General features: G+C 40.1%; 1 protein-coding gene across 2 annotated transcripts in view; it reads left to right on the top strand.

The window, feature by feature from the left end:
* The first annotated feature begins 788 nt into the window (after positions 1-788).
* THRB (thyroid hormone receptor beta) overlaps positions 789-18,163 on the top strand; it is a 128,392-nt gene continuing 111,017 nt past the window's right edge. The window contains exon 1 of one of the 2 annotated variants that reach the window (XM_030503221.1): positions 789-808. The gene's annotated coding sequence lies outside the window, so the exon portion shown is untranslated. Of the gene's footprint in view, positions 809-2,997; positions 3,044-18,163 lie in introns of those variants that run through there. The other variant, XM_030503231.1, reaches the window with a different exon arrangement.

Genomic DNA, 18,163 nt, shown 5'->3' with positions numbered 1-18,163 from the left:
GGAGTTACCAGAATCCAATTCCCAGTTATTATGCTGATGCCTGCAAATAGTTCTTGGTTGTAAAAGACTGAACAAAAAGTCACAAAGAAATGAAAGGTTAATTAAGATTTGCTATGGCCTCAAAATTCATTGGTTGTTCTGAGTCATGCTGGAACTTTTTCGGGCTAGTCTTAAAGCTTTTTTGTTTTTTGGATTTTGTGATGGATGTTGGTAAGGTGTTGGCAAATGTGCCATTTAGAATGGCTTAGTTGAAGCATATGTTTAATGAAATGGCTTGATGCTTTCATTCTTGCACAAGCTGACCCTACCTGTTTCAGGATTGAGCAGGAAATAGCTGCTTTTAAAAAAACTTCCAGGCTGGGAGGCTCTTCGAATGAGCATATTGCAGTGCAAGTCCATCTTATAATAGCAACTATAAAGTGTCCAACAAAAAATAATAGCAATACAAATACCAGTCATAAAATACTGCTTGCAGTGAAAATAAACCTTTAAAGTCTACTATTTAGATGATGAATTGACTAGATCAGTTGTTTGTATTGATATTTCCAAAGCATTTGAAATGATTGTTCAGAAGAGCTGGTTAAGATAGTAAATAAATAAAGGCCTTCACCTGGGAGTGTTGAGAGTGATTCTTTCTCCAAATTAATGGAAATTTATTTCAGTTATGTGAAAAGAACCCCATAGTCTTGGTGTTAATTGAAGTGAAACTAAAATAATAACTTCAGAAAGTAGTTTTTACCAAATGGATCTTTAATACAGATTTCTTTACTCTTTTCAGTGAAAGAACAGAAAATGAAGCTCTATTAAGGTAAGAATGTTTTATTCCACTTTAGTAAGATATTCACGTTAATTGGAGGCATTTTTTAGCAAATACGCTCAGCATTTCAGAGTAGATCCTAAAGATAGTGTGGGTCTGTGGAAAGGAGACAGTATTGCAGAATGAGTGTAACAACATTTGACTATTTTTTATTGTTGTTAAGACACTATTTGGTCTTTTAATCAAAATAAGATAGCTACATAGATTTGGAAACTTCTTTTTCACTATAAGAAATTTACAGGTAATTATTTTCCAGCAGACTAGTTTTTACTACTCAGTCAATTAAAATCTTCACTTGTAAGGAGACCTTTTTTACAGTTTGAAAATTAAATATTAGAGTACATGCCGATAAAATAAGTAGCATTGTAGCAAATTTGGGGGTTTTGACATATGGTGGTGGGAGTTTATGAATTACATAGTCAAATAAATGTACCTCTTGAGGAAGCGTGAACTCTTCTAGAAGTATTTCCTCTCCTATATAGCACGATTCAGGCTGCATTCTGGAAATGGATTCTCTGTGCATCTGCTAGATAAGCAAAAGGCAGAAGTAGGTCTTTTAATACATTATCAACAGCAAGGGGTGTTAAAAAGGGAGGTTTTATCTCTTTATTTCTTTCATTGCTAGTGAGGATGCTGACATTCATGTTCTGTGTTATCTAGAAAATGAAGCAACTATGTCAAATAACATAACCAGGTGTAGGATAGCAAGCTGTTCTGACAGGCAGCTGCAGGATGAACCTGTTCAGAGCATTACAAAAATGCATAATTAGTTTTCAGTCGCAGGTGATAGTTTCAATTTTAATAGCCATCCACAGGATACAAAGGAAGGGAAGTGTTGCTGATTACTGTTTTCCTTTCCTCCCATATTAGCCTGTTTTGGTTTTTATCGGTGGTTCAAGTAAAAGCTTGCAGAGTTGTTAGCTGCATTTCCTGCACCTATTTCTAGTCAAACGCCTTCCAAATGGAAGTGTGATTAAAAGGAATGTTTTTTTAAACCTGCTGACATCTTAAACCAGTAAAAGTTGATACAGCTACATAAACTGTGTTCCTTATTTGCAGATGGGCATCCTTGGAATAGGGAAGAGGGAGGCTAAGAAGGAAATCAGTTAAGCTATGCAAAATGTAAGCTTTTTGAAACCACAAGTGAGTAGAAATGTGAAATATTAATGGAAAAACAGAAGTGTTGTGAAAAAGTAATGAGGTGTCATATCACTGATTTTTTTTTTTTTATTGTGGAAAATGTTAAAGTGATGTTGTAAGTAGCAGACAATGGAGCTTTGCAGTTTTTGTGTTGTATTAGTACATGGAGAGCATGTGCAAGTATTTGCAGTTACAAAGGTGTGTGCATATATAATTATGTCTCTGAGACAGCAAAATGCTGCTGTTCTGCACCAAATCACTGTGAAGGACTGAAAGCCCTTCTGGAACAGGGCTAAGGAAGCTAAGGAACTTCATAATGTGTGGAGAATCACATGAGTAGTACAGGATTTAGTAAATGCCAGAAGAAATTCTAGTTCTGAACAGTCTTTGTACACTGATCTCATCAGCGTCCATGGTTCCGGGAGGACACAAGTCCTCCTTCCGTCTTCTTACCAGGATTCAGCCATACAAGAACTGGGCAAACATTGCAAAAATGAATGAAGCTTGCTCTGTTTGTAGTTGATCACCTAACACAAGAGAGCCTTATGTGGAGCCTCTGAATGCTACAGTAATATAAATGTCTAAGTAATATGGCATGACAGCAGTAGTGGAATTTTACTCATTTTGTTTCCCAGAGTCACAACTGGAAGTATTTTTTGGTACAGATTGCTCACTCCTGGATTTCTGCCTTGGCAGTGCCAGCAGAAGTACTGGGTCATTCTGTTAGCAGGATTTTTATGTGATTTTGACATAGAAGTACTAGAAAACCACCTGCCATCGGCCATCTATTTCTTTAACTATAGTATTTAGTAACTACTGATCCAGTTTGAGCTGGAATTTATCAGTTAAGTTGAAAGTGAAACTCTGCAGATGATGGTGCTATTTATCCTAAATTTCCAGGTCTTACAAATGGGTGACTGCTATGAAAGCTGGAAAAGCTTGTTAAAGATGCTTAGTTTGCTTAAATTGGCTTTTCTCTTTTAGTCTCTATAGTCAAAAGCTATCTGTAATACCACTGCAGCTGCTCTGCATTGGATTCAGGAATCCCTGTTTTGATTTGCCAAACAGGCAAACTATTTATCTCAAGTAAGAGAATTTTGAGGTGTGATGTGGTTAGTATCTAAAAATATCTGTGTAGGGAGATAGGATAGGGCTCCAACAGACAAAAACACAGCAAGATAAGCAAGAGGAGTTCAGGTTGGAAATATGATACCATAGGTGTAATTAACCATTGGAAATGTTTAGAAAGGAATGCGGTAGATCACTTGGAGTAATTAAATCAAGATTAGATCTCCTTCTGAAATATCTTCTAGTAGAGTTACAAGTTCTTGTGCTTTGTGAAGAAATTGCTGCGTGAGGTATTACGGCCTGTGCCAGGCAGGAAGTCAGACCAGATTATCATCAGAGTTCCTTCAGGCCTTTTACATCCACATCTCCACCAACAAAGGCTCTTATGTGGTACAGTCAGCCACAGGATTTCCAAAATCAGAGCTGGAGCAGGTCACTCTTGTTTCAGTGGTGAAAGGTTGAAAAGTCTTTGAGCAGGTCCTTGAAGAAACATGGTGGTGAGTACAGTGCTGCTGAGTTTGCGGGCTTTTTGTGCCGCAGTCATACGTGCTAGGACTGAGCCAATTTCTGCTCTTGTCTGATCGGTCCATGGACACATCTTTCTGCATGATCTTCTAATATTTTACCCGATTTACTTAGTAGCTTGTCTTTTGTATTAAGTTTGCTGAAAAGTCATGATGTGTCTGTGACATTTATTGAATCCCTTCTGGGATATAACTAAAGTCCTAAATGAATCTGGAAGTTTCTTCAGTTACTCAGTGAGCATAATGCCATCATCTTTAACATAGGCTCTTCTATAGCAATCTTATTATCCATATGAGTAGAAAGGGCAGGGTACATTTTTAACAGATAAATAGAATTCCTAGTATAAAATAATCTGTTTTCCCCAAAACTGGAAATAACTTGCGTGTTTGTTCAGGGATACTGAGAGACAGTGGAGGACACTTGTCTTCCGGTTCTCATCAGCCACAGGGAAGTGCATCCTTGTTTTACTGGGTAAGAGGCAGCAGATCCTTTTAATAGAAAAGACATAAAAAAAAAATGGTTGATCATAAAAGTAATTTCATACTAGAAGAAATACAAAACACTGTTTTGAACAAGAATAGCTCTGACTTCATTACTTTGATAAGCTCGTGAATTTCCACATCCAAAATTAGGAGTTACGGCGCAAAATCTTGCAAATGGAAAAATCCATCAAGTCAAGCTCGGAATTATGTCATCCTTACTGCACTTACGTAGCATGGTTTCTGTTACAGGACTGTACAGTGTAACTCCACAGTAGCATGACAGGAGGAATAGCTTAGAGTTGTGCTGGCGGTATGTGTGCATAAAATATTATTCAGCAGAATTTTTAACATAATTCCAGCTCTCTTGAAAGACTTGTGAAAAAGCTCTTCTGTATAACTATCCAGGGTAATTTGAGGGTGAGCCTAGGCAGATGAGAGGATTTGGTGTTCTAGAATACCTGATAACCTACCTGGTGGCAGGTGGTGAGCACTTGGTACCTGGCTTGTCGTTCCTGTGCTCTGACCATCCCTAGTCTCTCACTCCTTGGACTAAAGCATGTGTATGGTTTACACATGGTGGTCTAAACCTGAATTGGGAAAATTATTAGACTAAACAATAAAACAATAGGGAAACTAAAGTAGAGAAGAGAAATACCCTTGTGTTTGATAACCTGAAGTAAGTTGCCTGGGGTAAGTAAGTCTATGTCCCTGCACATGGAGGCTACATCTGCTTTCACGGACATCCAGGAAAAAGAGAAAGGAGAGGGAGGGTAAGAGATTGGAAAAAGATAAAAGAAGAGTAGTTACCCTTGCTAGTAGGTAAGGGATTTGTGGCTGTGGTGAGGTAGAAAGGAGAGAAGACTAATTAGTCAGGAGTCGAACATTTTTGGCTGGTTGCTGTGCAATAACAGTTGTGATTTTTAGTATGAAGTTTCTTATGCACTATCTCTCCTGAAAATATATTCCATACTTATGGTTTTCACAAATTCCCGAGAGCTGTAATACTGACCAAGGAGAGTATTTAAAAACAAACTGCAGGATGTCTTTTTTTCGCTTTTTTTCTACCACTGAGTCACTCTTAATGGATACTTCAGTTCTGAAAAGGAGTGCAGGAGACTGTGCCATGGAAGAAAATTGCTCTTTCCATTAGTAAATGTATTTGAGCTATCAAATTGCTGCTGTTTTCTTCCATATGAAAGCTTGTGGCTAAGTCAGTTAATGTAAAGGTAAACAGTCTTTCATACTACAGAAGAAACACCTCTAGTGGACAGTGGTACACAGGCCTGCAAAATTGATTTTGATTATGACTGAGAGCTTCTGTGGCATTTCTTTCTGTTCTGGCAACGCTGTAAAAGCACTCCAGATGACAAAAAGGAGGAGTTGTGTGGAGGTCTGGGGAGTTCCTTTGGCTGGTTTCCCATGCACTGCTAGTCCCGAATTGGTTATTTATACTAAAGAACTGCACTTGCTTTAGAAGCTCAGTTTTACTGCGCTTAAAAGCTATTGAATTTTGTTTCCTGCACTTTGTTTACTTAATAACCCCTACACAAGAATCCATGATTTTGCCTGGGTAACTTGCTGTTCTCTTCTGAGAAGTAAATATACCTTTTTTTGTCAGTTTTAACTTGACATACTGGATTGGAGCATGGTTCAGTGTAAAGAAGTACCCTGGTGCTTGTACTGTGCTCACAGTATCTGCTCAGATGACAGTTGAGTGCTGTTCTCACTGTTACATAACTTTGCAAAAAGTGTCGATTTAGGGAAATTCTGCTGCTGTGAGAGAACAGGAGCATCGGGAATGTTCTCTCCCACTCAATGGAAATGTGGCTTTTGGAGACTGGTACATTTGAAAAATAGCAGATTGTGTGTATGTGCTCATTGATGGAGTGCAGCTTGAACATCACGATGATGTTCAGGGCAGCAGGTCCTGCTGTTTGCTGCAGCCCTGGGAGGATGGATGTGGCTGTGATAGCAGCAGACTGCTACAACATAAGTCTGGCTGCTTCCAGAAGGGATTTGCAGCCGGACAGTTTTGTTTTGAGTAATCTTTAGAAGACTACCTCTGAAAAATTGCCAGGTTGGCCAAACAGATCAATTCCCAGCAACAGGGGAGATAGCTATTTATTTGACTATATCTGCTTCATTTCGATGTGTGGGTCCTCCCGCTGAACTGGCTGAGTTCCTAAGACCTACCTGTGAAGAGAGGCAGGTAAGACAATGTGCACTGTGTCAGAAATTCTGTTCATCTTTTGGCATTACAGAAATGGCCCTGCCTTATGGAAGTGGTGGAGGGGTGGGTCGCTGCTCTAATTTTTCTACCTTTGCCATTCTGCACACAGCCTCTCTGTTTCAGCCCTGAGGGATCCTGTTTACTACAGAATATTTCAGATTACTCTACCTTTCTACTAGCAGTAGCCAAAGGCCCCCCCTCCCTACATTACTGTGAAAATATGGATAAGAGGTGAATTAATGGTTGGGCACAGAAAGCCAACCGTATCCTGAGCTGCATTAAAAGGAGAGTGGCCAGCAGGTTGAGAGAGGTGAATCTCCCCCTCTACTCTGCTCTGGTGAGACCCCACCTGCAGTACTGCGTTCAGCTCTGGAGCCCCCAACACAAAAGGGATGTGGAGCTGCTCAAGTGAGTCCAGAGGCAGCCTGGAGCACCTCTGCTCTGGAGACAAGCTGAGAGAGTTGGGCTTGTTCAGCCTGGAGAAGAGAAGGCTCCAGGAAGACCGTAGAGCAGCTCCCAGTGCCTAAAAGGGGCTACAAGAAATCTGGAGAGGCACTTCTTACAAGGGCAGGTAGTGTTCTGGTGTCCTCAACATAAAAAGGACATGGAGCTGTTGGAGCAGGTCCAGAGGAGGGCCACAAGGCTGATAAGAGGGCTGGAGCACCTCCCGTATGAAGACAGGCTGAGAAAGTTGGGGCTGTTCAGCCTGGAGAAGAGAAGGCTGCATGGAGACCTCATAGCAGCCTTCCAGTATCTGAAGGGTGCCTGTAAGGACGCTGGGGAGGGACTCTTCATTAGGGACTGTAGTGATAGGACAAGAGGTAACGGGTTCAAGCTTGAACAGGGGAAGTTTAGGTTAGATATAAGGAAGAAGTTCTTTAGAGTGAGGGTGGTGAGGCACTGGAATGGGTTGCCCAGGGAGGTTGTGAATGCTCCATCCCTGGCGGTGTTCAAGGCCAGGTTGGACAGAGCCTTAGGTGACATGGTTTAGTGCGAGGTGTCCCTGCCCATGGCAAGGGGGTTGGAACTAGATGATCTTAAGGTCCTTTCTAACCCTTACTATTCTATAATTCTGTGACAGGACAAGGGGTATTGTCTTTAAGCTGACAGAGGGTAGGTTTAGATTAGATATTAGGAAGAAGTTCTTTACTGTGAGGGTGGTGAGACACTGGCACAGGTTTCCCAAGAAGCTGTGGCTGCCCCATCCCTGGCAGTGTTCAAGGCCAGGTTGGACAGGGCTTTGAGCAACGTGGTCTAGTGGAAGGTGTCCCTGCCCGTGGCAGGGGGTTGGAACTGGATGAGCTTTAAGGACCCTTCCAACCCAAACCTTTTTTTCTGTGATTATGTGATTAACTAGATTTACTTCTAGGTCATTCTCATTCAGCAGCATCCTCAGAGCAAGCTTTGGTTCTGTTGTTTCAATTTCCTCATCTATGGCTTTAATCCAGTGATCTTCCTTTAATCCCATCCTATATACACTTGTCCTTTGAGTCCCCTTTTGGAACTCTCCTCCTCTCCGACTTTAGGGTCTCAGTTGTTTGTGCTGTTGTGTGGGAGACTCTGTGAATGATTGAATTTTGTCAATTGAGGTAAACAGACAGTAAAAACATATGCTGCAGCACAAAGTGTTCTCAAATCACTTATTTGACAAGTGCAGTTTAATTATTCAGCATAGCATGTAAAAGTAATGAAGTTCTAGTAACATGAGACTTAACACTCTCCTATTAATTTTTCCCTGAGAGCTGGGAAAAGACTGCTATATTTTTGTGTGCAAACTGAGAGCGTGCAAACTAATGAGATTTGACTGAGAATTCGTAAAAGGGGCTGAGACCTTTCAGTGCTTCTTAATAGTTTCACTAATAGGTAGCACATCCAAGAACATCCCACAGTTAGATAAGATTCTGCGTCTGTTTGCAAACCAGAAGATGCCGTCTGATGCTTTGCCAAAACAAAACAGAGTTTTCTTGGCCCAGCTGTATTTTTATTGAATGTGTAACTTGGTAAGAGGAAAAAGCTGTAAGTCCCAGCCTTGCTGAAGAGGTATAATTCAGACTAATTTCTGTAGCATGATAGATTTCATGTTGCTACAAAATAAATACTTAATCAGAGCTAATATTTTTGGTTCCCTCAGGGAGCGAGAGATGTAGAAGCTCTAACTTTGTGCTCAAGTAAGTGCAAATGCAATCTAGCAGGAATTTCAAAGTAAAATGCATGTATATCCTGGAGGTTTTTTTAAAATGGATTTTTGGTGCAGCCAGCCGGGATTGATAGCTAATTTTGTTCCTGACAGAGGACTGTTTATCTCAAAGTGAAGAAAGCCCTCCTCCCCCAAAAAAGGCAAGGAACCCAAAAAGATTAATGTAAACCAAACTGCAAGCCAGCATGCCGGTTTAATTGATTTGAGTTGTATGGTGATCTAGATCAGTTAGAATTACATTGGGGATGGGAGGAAAGAAGAAGAAGAAGAAATACAGCCGTAAATACTTGGCTTTTCAGTTGCAAAGCTGCCTCAACCATGCCAGCCCAACTCAATGAGCGAAAAGGGACAGTCTAGTGACTTGAGAGTCACACTTACTGGTTAGTTTCTAATTCTTTGATCTTACGTGATATGTTGGGCTTCACTTGTTTAGTACAAACAGATACTGTATGCAGGGAATATTTCTTATCTGAGCTGCTCTGTGAAGAGCAGTGGTAGAGTTTGGCCCTTGGAGGGCACAAGCTTTCTGTGGGCTCTGGGTAACGCTGAAGTCAGAATGCGGTTGGGGGGTCAGAGATGTCCTCCTGTGAAAGCCATAGCTCCCATGATCCTTATCAGACAGGAGGATGGGAGATGAGGACTTTAATTGATTGTATTTTTCCTCCTGTGTTTTCACTTGAGATTATTTTGTTTGCAAAGGGAGCAAGGACTAAATGGAGCCTACTATATTTTCCCTTCAAATGTGAATTTCTGACTGAGGCTGCTTTTGCTTTTTTCCCTTTCTTCTATCAAGAGTCAGTAAGAGCTCTTCTCTGCACGATGAGCAGACCTGTATTTGTAATTTATCTCAAGAATCAGTCTGGAGACAGTTGTCGTGCTTGCATTTAAGAAAACTTCCCGGGTGCATATGCTCATTAATGCTCTCTCTCTTTTGATCTGTTAGAAACATGTTCCTGTCCATCTAGCCATCAGCATCTTTCATTGTCCTTTCACAAATTAATTTAAAAGCCAATCATCCCTTCTTTGATTTAATAATCAAAACCATCAAAACCAACCAAACAACCAGCAACAAAAAATCCTGACCAGAGGTAAAGGTAAAATAATGAAATTTCAGGGAGGGAAATCTGCATTCAGAACTTAGACTTGAAGTGCATCTGCACCTCAAAGAAAGGCAGCAGGTTCCCATGAAGGTCACCTGGAAAACAAGGGAAATGTTCTCTGCCACATCTGACTGTCACCACGGAAAAGAAGACTGAATTTTTGCTGACTGTGAGGGTGTCAGGTTAAAATGTGTCACAGTCCTTTAGTTACAGTAGATGTCTAGTACTGAGAGAGAATCCTGTTGAGCAGTTATGACAAGGTTTGACATTTCTGACTTCCTTTATATTAAGATGCTAACCATACACAATGTTAGTCTCACCCCCTGATTGGGGCCGATTCAGAGAGCTTTACTTTTCAGTTACATAGCAGGTTTGTAAAATGTAAAGACATACAGGATAGTAAAAACTTCACTGTAGAGCCATTTTAAAATACAGTGACAGAACTAACCCATTAAGATTTTCAGCTATGTAGCCACAATGCAGTTATTCACTGGCCCTGAATTTCTTGAGATATAGGAAATTGTGGTTTTTCTGGCCAAAATTGCATTTCTGAAAATGAACTGGTTGGAAAACACTGCGATTTATAGGAAGAGTTCCAGCTTGGCTGACAGCAGAAGCTAAGTGAAAATGGCAGGGAGTGCTCACTTCTTTCAGCAATCTGTCCTCAGTGGGAAAATGGCAGGCTGACCCTGGTGCATTCCCATACTGCATGGGTGGATTTGATGTTCTGTGTTCCCAAAAGTTGACCAAAGTTAAAGCTTTCACATATAGGAAGATACAGAGGTTAAACACAAGGCAGCTGTAAAATGTGTTAGCATTCGTAATTCTGTTTAAATTTCATTATTCCTTGCTTCCTTGAAATAAAATTAAAACAGAACCTGCAGTGATTTCTTGTTCTTATGGGATCCTAAATACTGGTTCTGATTGACACAGTAATGCACTCATTGTATCGAAACCTTTTAGATCCTCTTAACTTTTTCTACCTTCCTTAGAATGCCAGTGCAGTTTGCTCCAGCTAATTCTTAAATTAAGTGGAAAATATACAAATGGGAGTTACTTGAACCTGCAGAATGATTTCACACTCATGCTTATGCAATGAACTAGAGCTGCACAGCTGACCAGAAAACAGTCGTGAATTCACAATTCCAGCCGGTTTTTCACTTCAGTGGCTTTTTGAACTTCCCTCTAGTCTTCATGCGTCATTTTATGTGGCTTAACTGAAATTCTGAGAAAAGAAAGGAAAGTGAACCATGGACATGAAGAAATGTGCAAGGATGGGTGAAGAGAGGGGTTTCGTGTAGTGGAGAAAGCAGTGCTGTAAGAACATGGTAAAGTGGTGTATAGGAAAAAATAGATTAACTGGAAAGGAATGCATGTCAGGAGAGATGGTATTTATTGGACTGGAAAAGTCTTCCTCAAGGACACCAAGTCCAAGGATTTTCCAAAGAAAGTGCCTCCGTTCTTGGGGATTTGAAAACTTGGTTAAATAAACACTAGAAACTATCACTGTAAGACATGTGCTGCTAGAGGTGAGCACTGTCTGAGGACAAAGCCTTTTCTGCCTCTGTATTCTCACTTACTAGAGACAGCTCTGTGAGTCGGGTTCAGACTTGGGATGAAACCATAAGGTATGTTTTCTCTGCTCTCTCTTCCCCCTCCTAAATGTTATTATATTGCAGCTTGGCTCTGTCCACATAGGCTGGAGCAGGCTGTGTTGTAACTTGCTTTAGCCGCTGCTGAATTTAACAGCTTTTGGCTTTGTAAGTAATGCCTTAGGAGAACTCTTGCTCATCTGTTCCCTGAGCCAAAGGAAAACTCCTCCAGTAGCTTTCCCAGTGTTTTCTCTGGCTGCAACACATGGTTACCAATTGCTAGGTGAAGATACACTTATCTTTAATCATGCTTTATTTTTGTATTTTTCATTTGTCCAGCTGACATATTCTAAGACATCAACTTTGGCTGGAATGGTGAAAGAGCCCTTTCACAATGGAATTTTTTTTTTCCCCCTTTTCCCTGCACTCCATGTAATTAAATTCTCCCACTGGTGGGAAAAATGCTTTTCCTTGATGTAAATGTGTGGCAAGTACTTCAATACTGAACCAGTTGGTCACATTTCTCTGTTAAGCATACTTCTTCAAATATTTTTCATAACAAAAGGCTTTATCTTTGGAACCTTGTTCAAATATTTCCTTACACGGCTTTCCTAGCCCTTCATGATTGGCTTTCCGAAAATCTGATCCTATTGGCATTTAATCTATTGCTAGAAATGTGTCTACTGGGAACTTCTTAAATAGGATCGCAATAAACATTTGGATTATATTTTGCAAGTACAAATCACTAGCAGATCTTTTCATATTTACTTGTTGAATTTCAGCTTCCACTTCAGGTTAGATGAGACATAAACAATTATACACCACCTCTGGCAAAGAATTAGTCTGAAAAGCAAGTCAAAACAACACTGAGAAATCAGAGGAAGATTTCTGAAGTTTTGGAAAGAACTGTTAACAGCTCGAACTTTGTTTTATCTCCATCAATTTTATATCAAGTATTTTATATCAATTAATGTTGTAGGTTTTTACTCTGATGCATATTCTTTTTTGTTTTCCTCTAATATAATATATCTTTCTAAAAAGTATTCATGGCAGCACTGGTCAAAGACAGGGATTGGACCTTCATCTACATCATTAGGGGAAAAAATGGCTTTAATTTAAAGCCAGCTAAAAGATTCCTGTTTTTTTTTGCCAGGCCTCGTGGAGCAGTCTCTGCATTGTGCTTCATGGCCACAGATAAATGTGGTCTGCCAGAAAAGCGTCAATAGATTTTCTGCAACTAGTTCAGGGGAGGCTGGTGCAGTCAAGTGAAGTATGAGACCTGCTGTACCGGCAGCCTAACTGGTGGTGATACACAGTTGGAGTCTCAGGGATGTTTTCTGGCAAGAAATGTCTAGCAGTTTTAGACTTCATGGTGTTTTTATGACGATTCGGGTTAAAAACCCCAAACCTTCAAACTCATCTTCACTTATGTCTTAAATCAGTTTTAGGCAGAGGTCTGCCAAGCTCAGCAGGCCAGGAATAACAGCATGCTTCAGTGACCTAGCAGAGGAAATACCTGTTTGGGTGTATTCTTGGCCTGCTTCGTATTAGGAAGATCACTGTGGAAATTAAGAGAAAATTAATGTAATTAATTATAATTAGTATAGTGTTTATAGTGGATACTCCTTCAAAAATCTTTTAACAGCAGTGGAGGAGACTTCATAGCTTTCAGGATCTGTAGATTTACAGGAGCAATTAGATCACTTAGGCCAGCCTCAAATATCTTTTGAACTCGGGATTTACTGTCCATTTGCATCTTTGAAAATCATCCCAGTTACTGATAATTAAATATGGTGCCTGGATGCTTGTTTGCATGAAAGCAATCGGCGTCCTCTTTCTGTCTGTGTCTCAGTGTGCCTTATTGATGGATGTTAAGTTCTGAGATAAACCAAAGCATTAAGGGCACAAGGCTTCTGTGCAGTTCATTGCTTGTCCTTTCTTGCACATGTGAATATGCAGGAAAGCCTTGCACTGACAGTGAAACTGATAAATTCGCAATTCATAAAACAAAGTGCTATTTTTATTATATAATAAAAAAGTTCTGATAACACTCTACTTTGCACTCTGGTCCTACACATCTTCATGTCCTTTGAAGATCTGTCCTTATTATTTGCCCTATAAAATCTATGTTGTTTCAAGGGTAAAAAACAATAAAGTGTAGTTTAGATTGTATGATCCAAGCCTTTAATATGGTTTCACACTTTGTTTGGAATAATCACGGGTTGGAGTCTGTACTTTGATTTGTAAAAATATATCCTTGTTAAACCCTTGAACTGTATTTCCTTTTTAGCCATGTGCTTCTGCAATAAATTCCAGTTTTGCAGAAAACTCCAATAATAATGTTCTGTATCTGTGGTTCATGTCAACTTTTTTTCCCATATTTCACAAGCATGAGGAGTTATCTCTGGGCACCTAGCCTCTTACCAGACAATGAAGATGATTAGTCAAACTGGACTTACTGATCTTTGACATGAAATTCTTCCCACTACTTCTTTCATTTTTTTCTGCTTAGATAGGTATCCATATTTCTTTAAGTTGTAGTAAAGCTTCTTGTATAAGAATTCCTGCCCTATATTGTAGCTACTCTTTCTTCTTTTCCCTTCTCTGTTGCTTGCAGGACCTCTTTGCAGTTGTCAGTGAATTAAACTTATCATAGCTGAAGGATGTGAAGGAGGTTTTCTGCCCTTGGTCACAACTGAAACCTTTCATCTAAGAGACCTTGGTTCAGGCTGGGAGATAACTGCCTTTCAGACGTGGCCAAAACTTTAAGAGGTCAGTGGCCAGAGGAAGCAACACTTAATGAAAATTTAGAGTCTGGATGGGTTTTCTCTTGGCTTTTTATTTTTCCTTGAAGGCAGAGGTGGGAAGAATGTGCAATGATGCAGCACTGAATGAAGGATAGCAGAAAAGACAGTGAGACAGGATGCAGGAATAGAAGAAGATTTACTTCCTTCAATGTTACCTGATAGGATCTATTTTTACATAGAAATGTCACCTGACCCAAGTCAGGAGAGAGAATATCTAAGTAGTTTAGATGCAGCTAAAGGCAGGGAGTTAAAGACATGAGGGAAGAGAAGAAGTAGTTGAGGTGATGTGAATGCACAGCTGTATATATAAATAGAAGTTGGAAGGGAGAGGTCTTTGAGGACGCTGGCCACAGATGCATGTGGCTGTAATCACAGTGTAGAAGCTGTCATGAATTGGTGTTGGAGAAATCAAGTGAAAGTCTGATTTGTTACAATGGAGAACTCAGGAGAAAAAGGGAGAAACAGACACGAAAGAAGAAGAGTGTCACCAGAAAAAAAGGAGGCTAAGATGGACTTGAGGCTAAGGAGGAACAAGGATGCGATTAAAAAACTGTGCAAAATAAAAGATAGTTGGGCAGCAGCAGGGGAAAAGGGGGAAAAAGCCCCATGAGATCTGGCATTCATCGTGCTATGAGGAAGATGCAGATGTGTGTGTCTGAAGACTCCTTTAAGTTGAAAGACATGTCCATCAGCAGAGCTTAGCTAGGGGAGGGAGCAGTGTTTTGTTTTCCAGGAGCAAAGAAACACCATACAGACACAAAGCTGAAAACAGTCCTGAAGAAACTTGAGACAAAGATCTGTGTCCCTGTTGGAGCAAAACAGAGATTAATATGTCAAGCCAGAGAAAAGTCTCCTAAAAGCTGTGGCTGATGTGGTTAGTATCAGTAGAATTATTTTGATCTCTGGGAAGAAAGGGGGGAGAATGACAAGATAATGAAGATCTAGAAAGAGTCATGAAGAACTCCGGGTGAGGTAGGCAGTAAGAAGTCTTCGTGCATGTAAATGAAATGTACTAGTAAATTAAATGGTGCTTGGAAGCATTTCCAGGCCCTGGAAATCACTTGCCTGTACTGTTTACTGTCCCTGGCCTACTTGTGTTTGATATTTATGGGAACTCACCCAAACTATTCCCAGGTAAAGTTTGAAAGTTATCTTGGGATTATTCCCAGTAGGCAGTTTGAAAGTAGCCACCGTGTTTTGGAAGGTGAGAGAATTTAATAGCATGGCACCTTTCTATGCCTGTTGGCCTCAACAATCTTGGGCATGTTTATTTTGCTTGTAGAAATACAGCTGTAAATGGCTCAGTAGATAAAATCCCTTGGAAACTTAGGGCACTGACTGCCTTGGGTGCAAGCTGTGACTGGCAGTGATCATGATTTCTTCTTAAAAAGGGTTTCTAAACTGAGATGTTGATGTGCTTTCTCAGATTTCATTTTCATGTAGTATGAGGACATTATAGAAGAGTTGCTCATACTAAATAATCTTGGATGAAGCACGCATTAAATTATTTCTGTTTAAATTTGATACAAGCACAAGCAAACATAGGTCCATAAATAATGCGCTTTCTGACAGAAGAATAGGCTTTGAAATTAAGGACACAAGGTAGTAATGTTGGTAAGTTGTTAAGTTGGCTGGACTAAAAAGCCTAGACATTTAAAAGTAGAGAAAATATTTTTAAAAGTACCTGAAACTTGTACCAGGCCTAAATGGATAAGTAATGTTGCCCCTGGAAAGATCAGTATGGATATAGAGTGGAATAGGGGTAATGTGAAGGTGATGGAGACATGGAAATTTTACAGTCATTGAAGAAAAGCATACAAAATGAAATGTGATGTGTTGCGTTGTATATAATTCTGGGGTTTGAATTCAAGAACAATTCAAACGAGGACAGGTACAAAAAGAAAAGCATTTCTGAGAGCCTATATCTTAGCATAATAGGCTAGCAAAGTAAAGCCTGAGGCATGATAAGATAGTTCTTAATAAATACATCAGGGAAGGGGCTGCTAGAGAGGAAAGCTAGCTAATTAAGCTAAACAGTGTTGACACATGAACAAAGCTAATTACAGATTTCAGTTTGAGCAGAAAGCAGTCAATTAATTCTGAAACTAAGTTAGATCATCCAAGTTACTAGAGAAGCAACATGCATCTTAGCTCTCATTTTCTAAATGGGTTCATGAATGTGATTGATTCTTAATCAGACTTGCAGTCAGTGTTTTCTGACAAACTTCAGAGATGCGCAAGAGGAACGCTTCCCATTTCAAATGCCTTAGCTTCTGAAGAGCCAAATGCAACGTTTTGGGAAAGGACTGTGCAGGGTATTTCAGCTATTTCAGCATGTCGTCATTCTCTCAGCAGTCATCCCACTCTCATGGATGCTCTCCTCCAGATTTGCTCTGTTGTGATTTGATGTTGTACAGGTTCTTCGTGTCCCTTCCATCACATGTGCTGCGCTGGTGTTCTGAATGACATTAAGTATTTGGCTCTTGGGGAATCAAGCCCACACAACAAGTTCATCTGAAAGAGCTTATCTCCAGACAACTTGAGTTGTGTCAGACCATGTCAAACTTTTGCATTAGGTTTTTTCATGGTGTGCTATGTTGCTGTAGTAGGATTTCATGGAGAGCATTCAAAATATGTATCAGTGTGATGCTGGGAAATGTTTTGTGTATGTGTGGCTGAACTTGAATGTGAGGTGATAGTAATAACCCCCAATTATGACAGAAATTAATTTGAATGTCTTTTTTACTTCTATTGGCCTTTACATGTTTCTATAAACACTGTGTAGTTGGACAAATACCAGGCTGGTGAACGTGGAAGCCCACCTGTCAGTGTCTCAAAGGGAAAGACAAATATAAATAGCATTGAAAGCATAATATAAATAGCATTAAAAGTATAAATCACAAAATGTGTATACTGTATGTATCGCTGACTGCTTTCTTTTTTCCTTTCGTTGCATCTCCCATTTTATTTTTAGTGATGCTTACTTAAAATAGTTTCCATGCTTTCCTGTTGGCGATTAGAAGGCCACTCTGGAATCCGTGTTTTCTAAGCCAAGTGGTGAGGAAAGTGTTCCTTGCTTGAGCAGCATCCACCTGAATTTTTGTCTCTCTAGGCCTTCTTGACTGAAACATCAGCTTTGTCTGTTCAGTTGACTTCATATACATATTCTTGAGCTGGTTTCAAAGTGTGATTCCAGCATTGTTCAGGACCTCTGGTTCTTCTTATGTTGATATTATTCCATGTCCCCCTCATAAGTTTGTAGGTCTGGTTTTAGCTAACTCTCTAAAGTCAATACTCTTCATAAATACAACTGTGTTGGCTGCCATAACAGTTTTAATTTTTTTTTTAAATTCCAGAAATTCTAGAACATGCATGTGCTGGTGATCACCTCAGCTGCACACAAAGTAATGTGAACAGCTTTAAGTTTTGATGGCCCTGGGACCTTAGCTTGACTTCACTGCTACATCTGCAGCCTGCTGTCCGCTTACCATTTGTGTCATTTATATCCTTTCCCTCTTTTGTGTGTGTTAATAAATACGTAATTTTAAAGTAGGGTTGAATCTAGGATGAGCTGCACTGCTGTTTGATAAGGTTTGCAGGCCAAAGTTAATCTTGCTTGAACAAGTTGCAAATGCATCACTTGGTTCTTTTCTTCTAAACTATCTCAAGGAGGGAAATAAATCTCAGCAAGGACCAGCTTGTTATCTGTACACTCCTTTACCCATTTCTGTCTCAAAATGACAGGGCAAGATGAAATTAAATGGGAGCTTCACACAGGAGTGATGCTTACCAGACAGCAGTGTGGTCACCCCAGTAGCTGGAAGTGAGGATTCCTAGAAAAGGGTTTTATGAAGGGGATGGGGTTTTGGAGCAGAGCACGATTGTGCCTGCTGCTTATAGGTGTGCTGGTGACATAGGTACTGACAGCCAGCAGCAGCTCCTGATGAGTGTGAGACCAAATGCAGGGTCACCCACATAGCTTATTGGGGTACTTTGAAGGTGTTATCAGGGTCTAAGGTTCCCTTGGCAGCATCTGCTGTGCCCCATGTCTGCTTGGGCACTGTGACTGGACAGTGTAGAAATGCAGTTATTTAATGCAAATAAGGTCACAGTTGGTTCTTTGTGTCTCTGACTGCATGTTTTGGACTCAGCTGCCATGGGAAAGAATGAAACGCTGCCATGGGAAGGAATAGGAAGGAACCAAG

This window comes from Strigops habroptila, chromosome 1 (assembly GCF_004027225.2).
Source record: "Strigops habroptila isolate Jane chromosome 1, bStrHab1.2.pri, whole genome shotgun sequence".
In the NCBI taxonomy this organism is placed as follows: domain Eukaryota; kingdom Metazoa; phylum Chordata; class Aves; order Psittaciformes; family Psittacidae; genus Strigops; species Strigops habroptila.
Note: the sequence above shows the minus strand (reverse complement) of the source record. Positions and strands in the feature narration are given on the sequence as shown.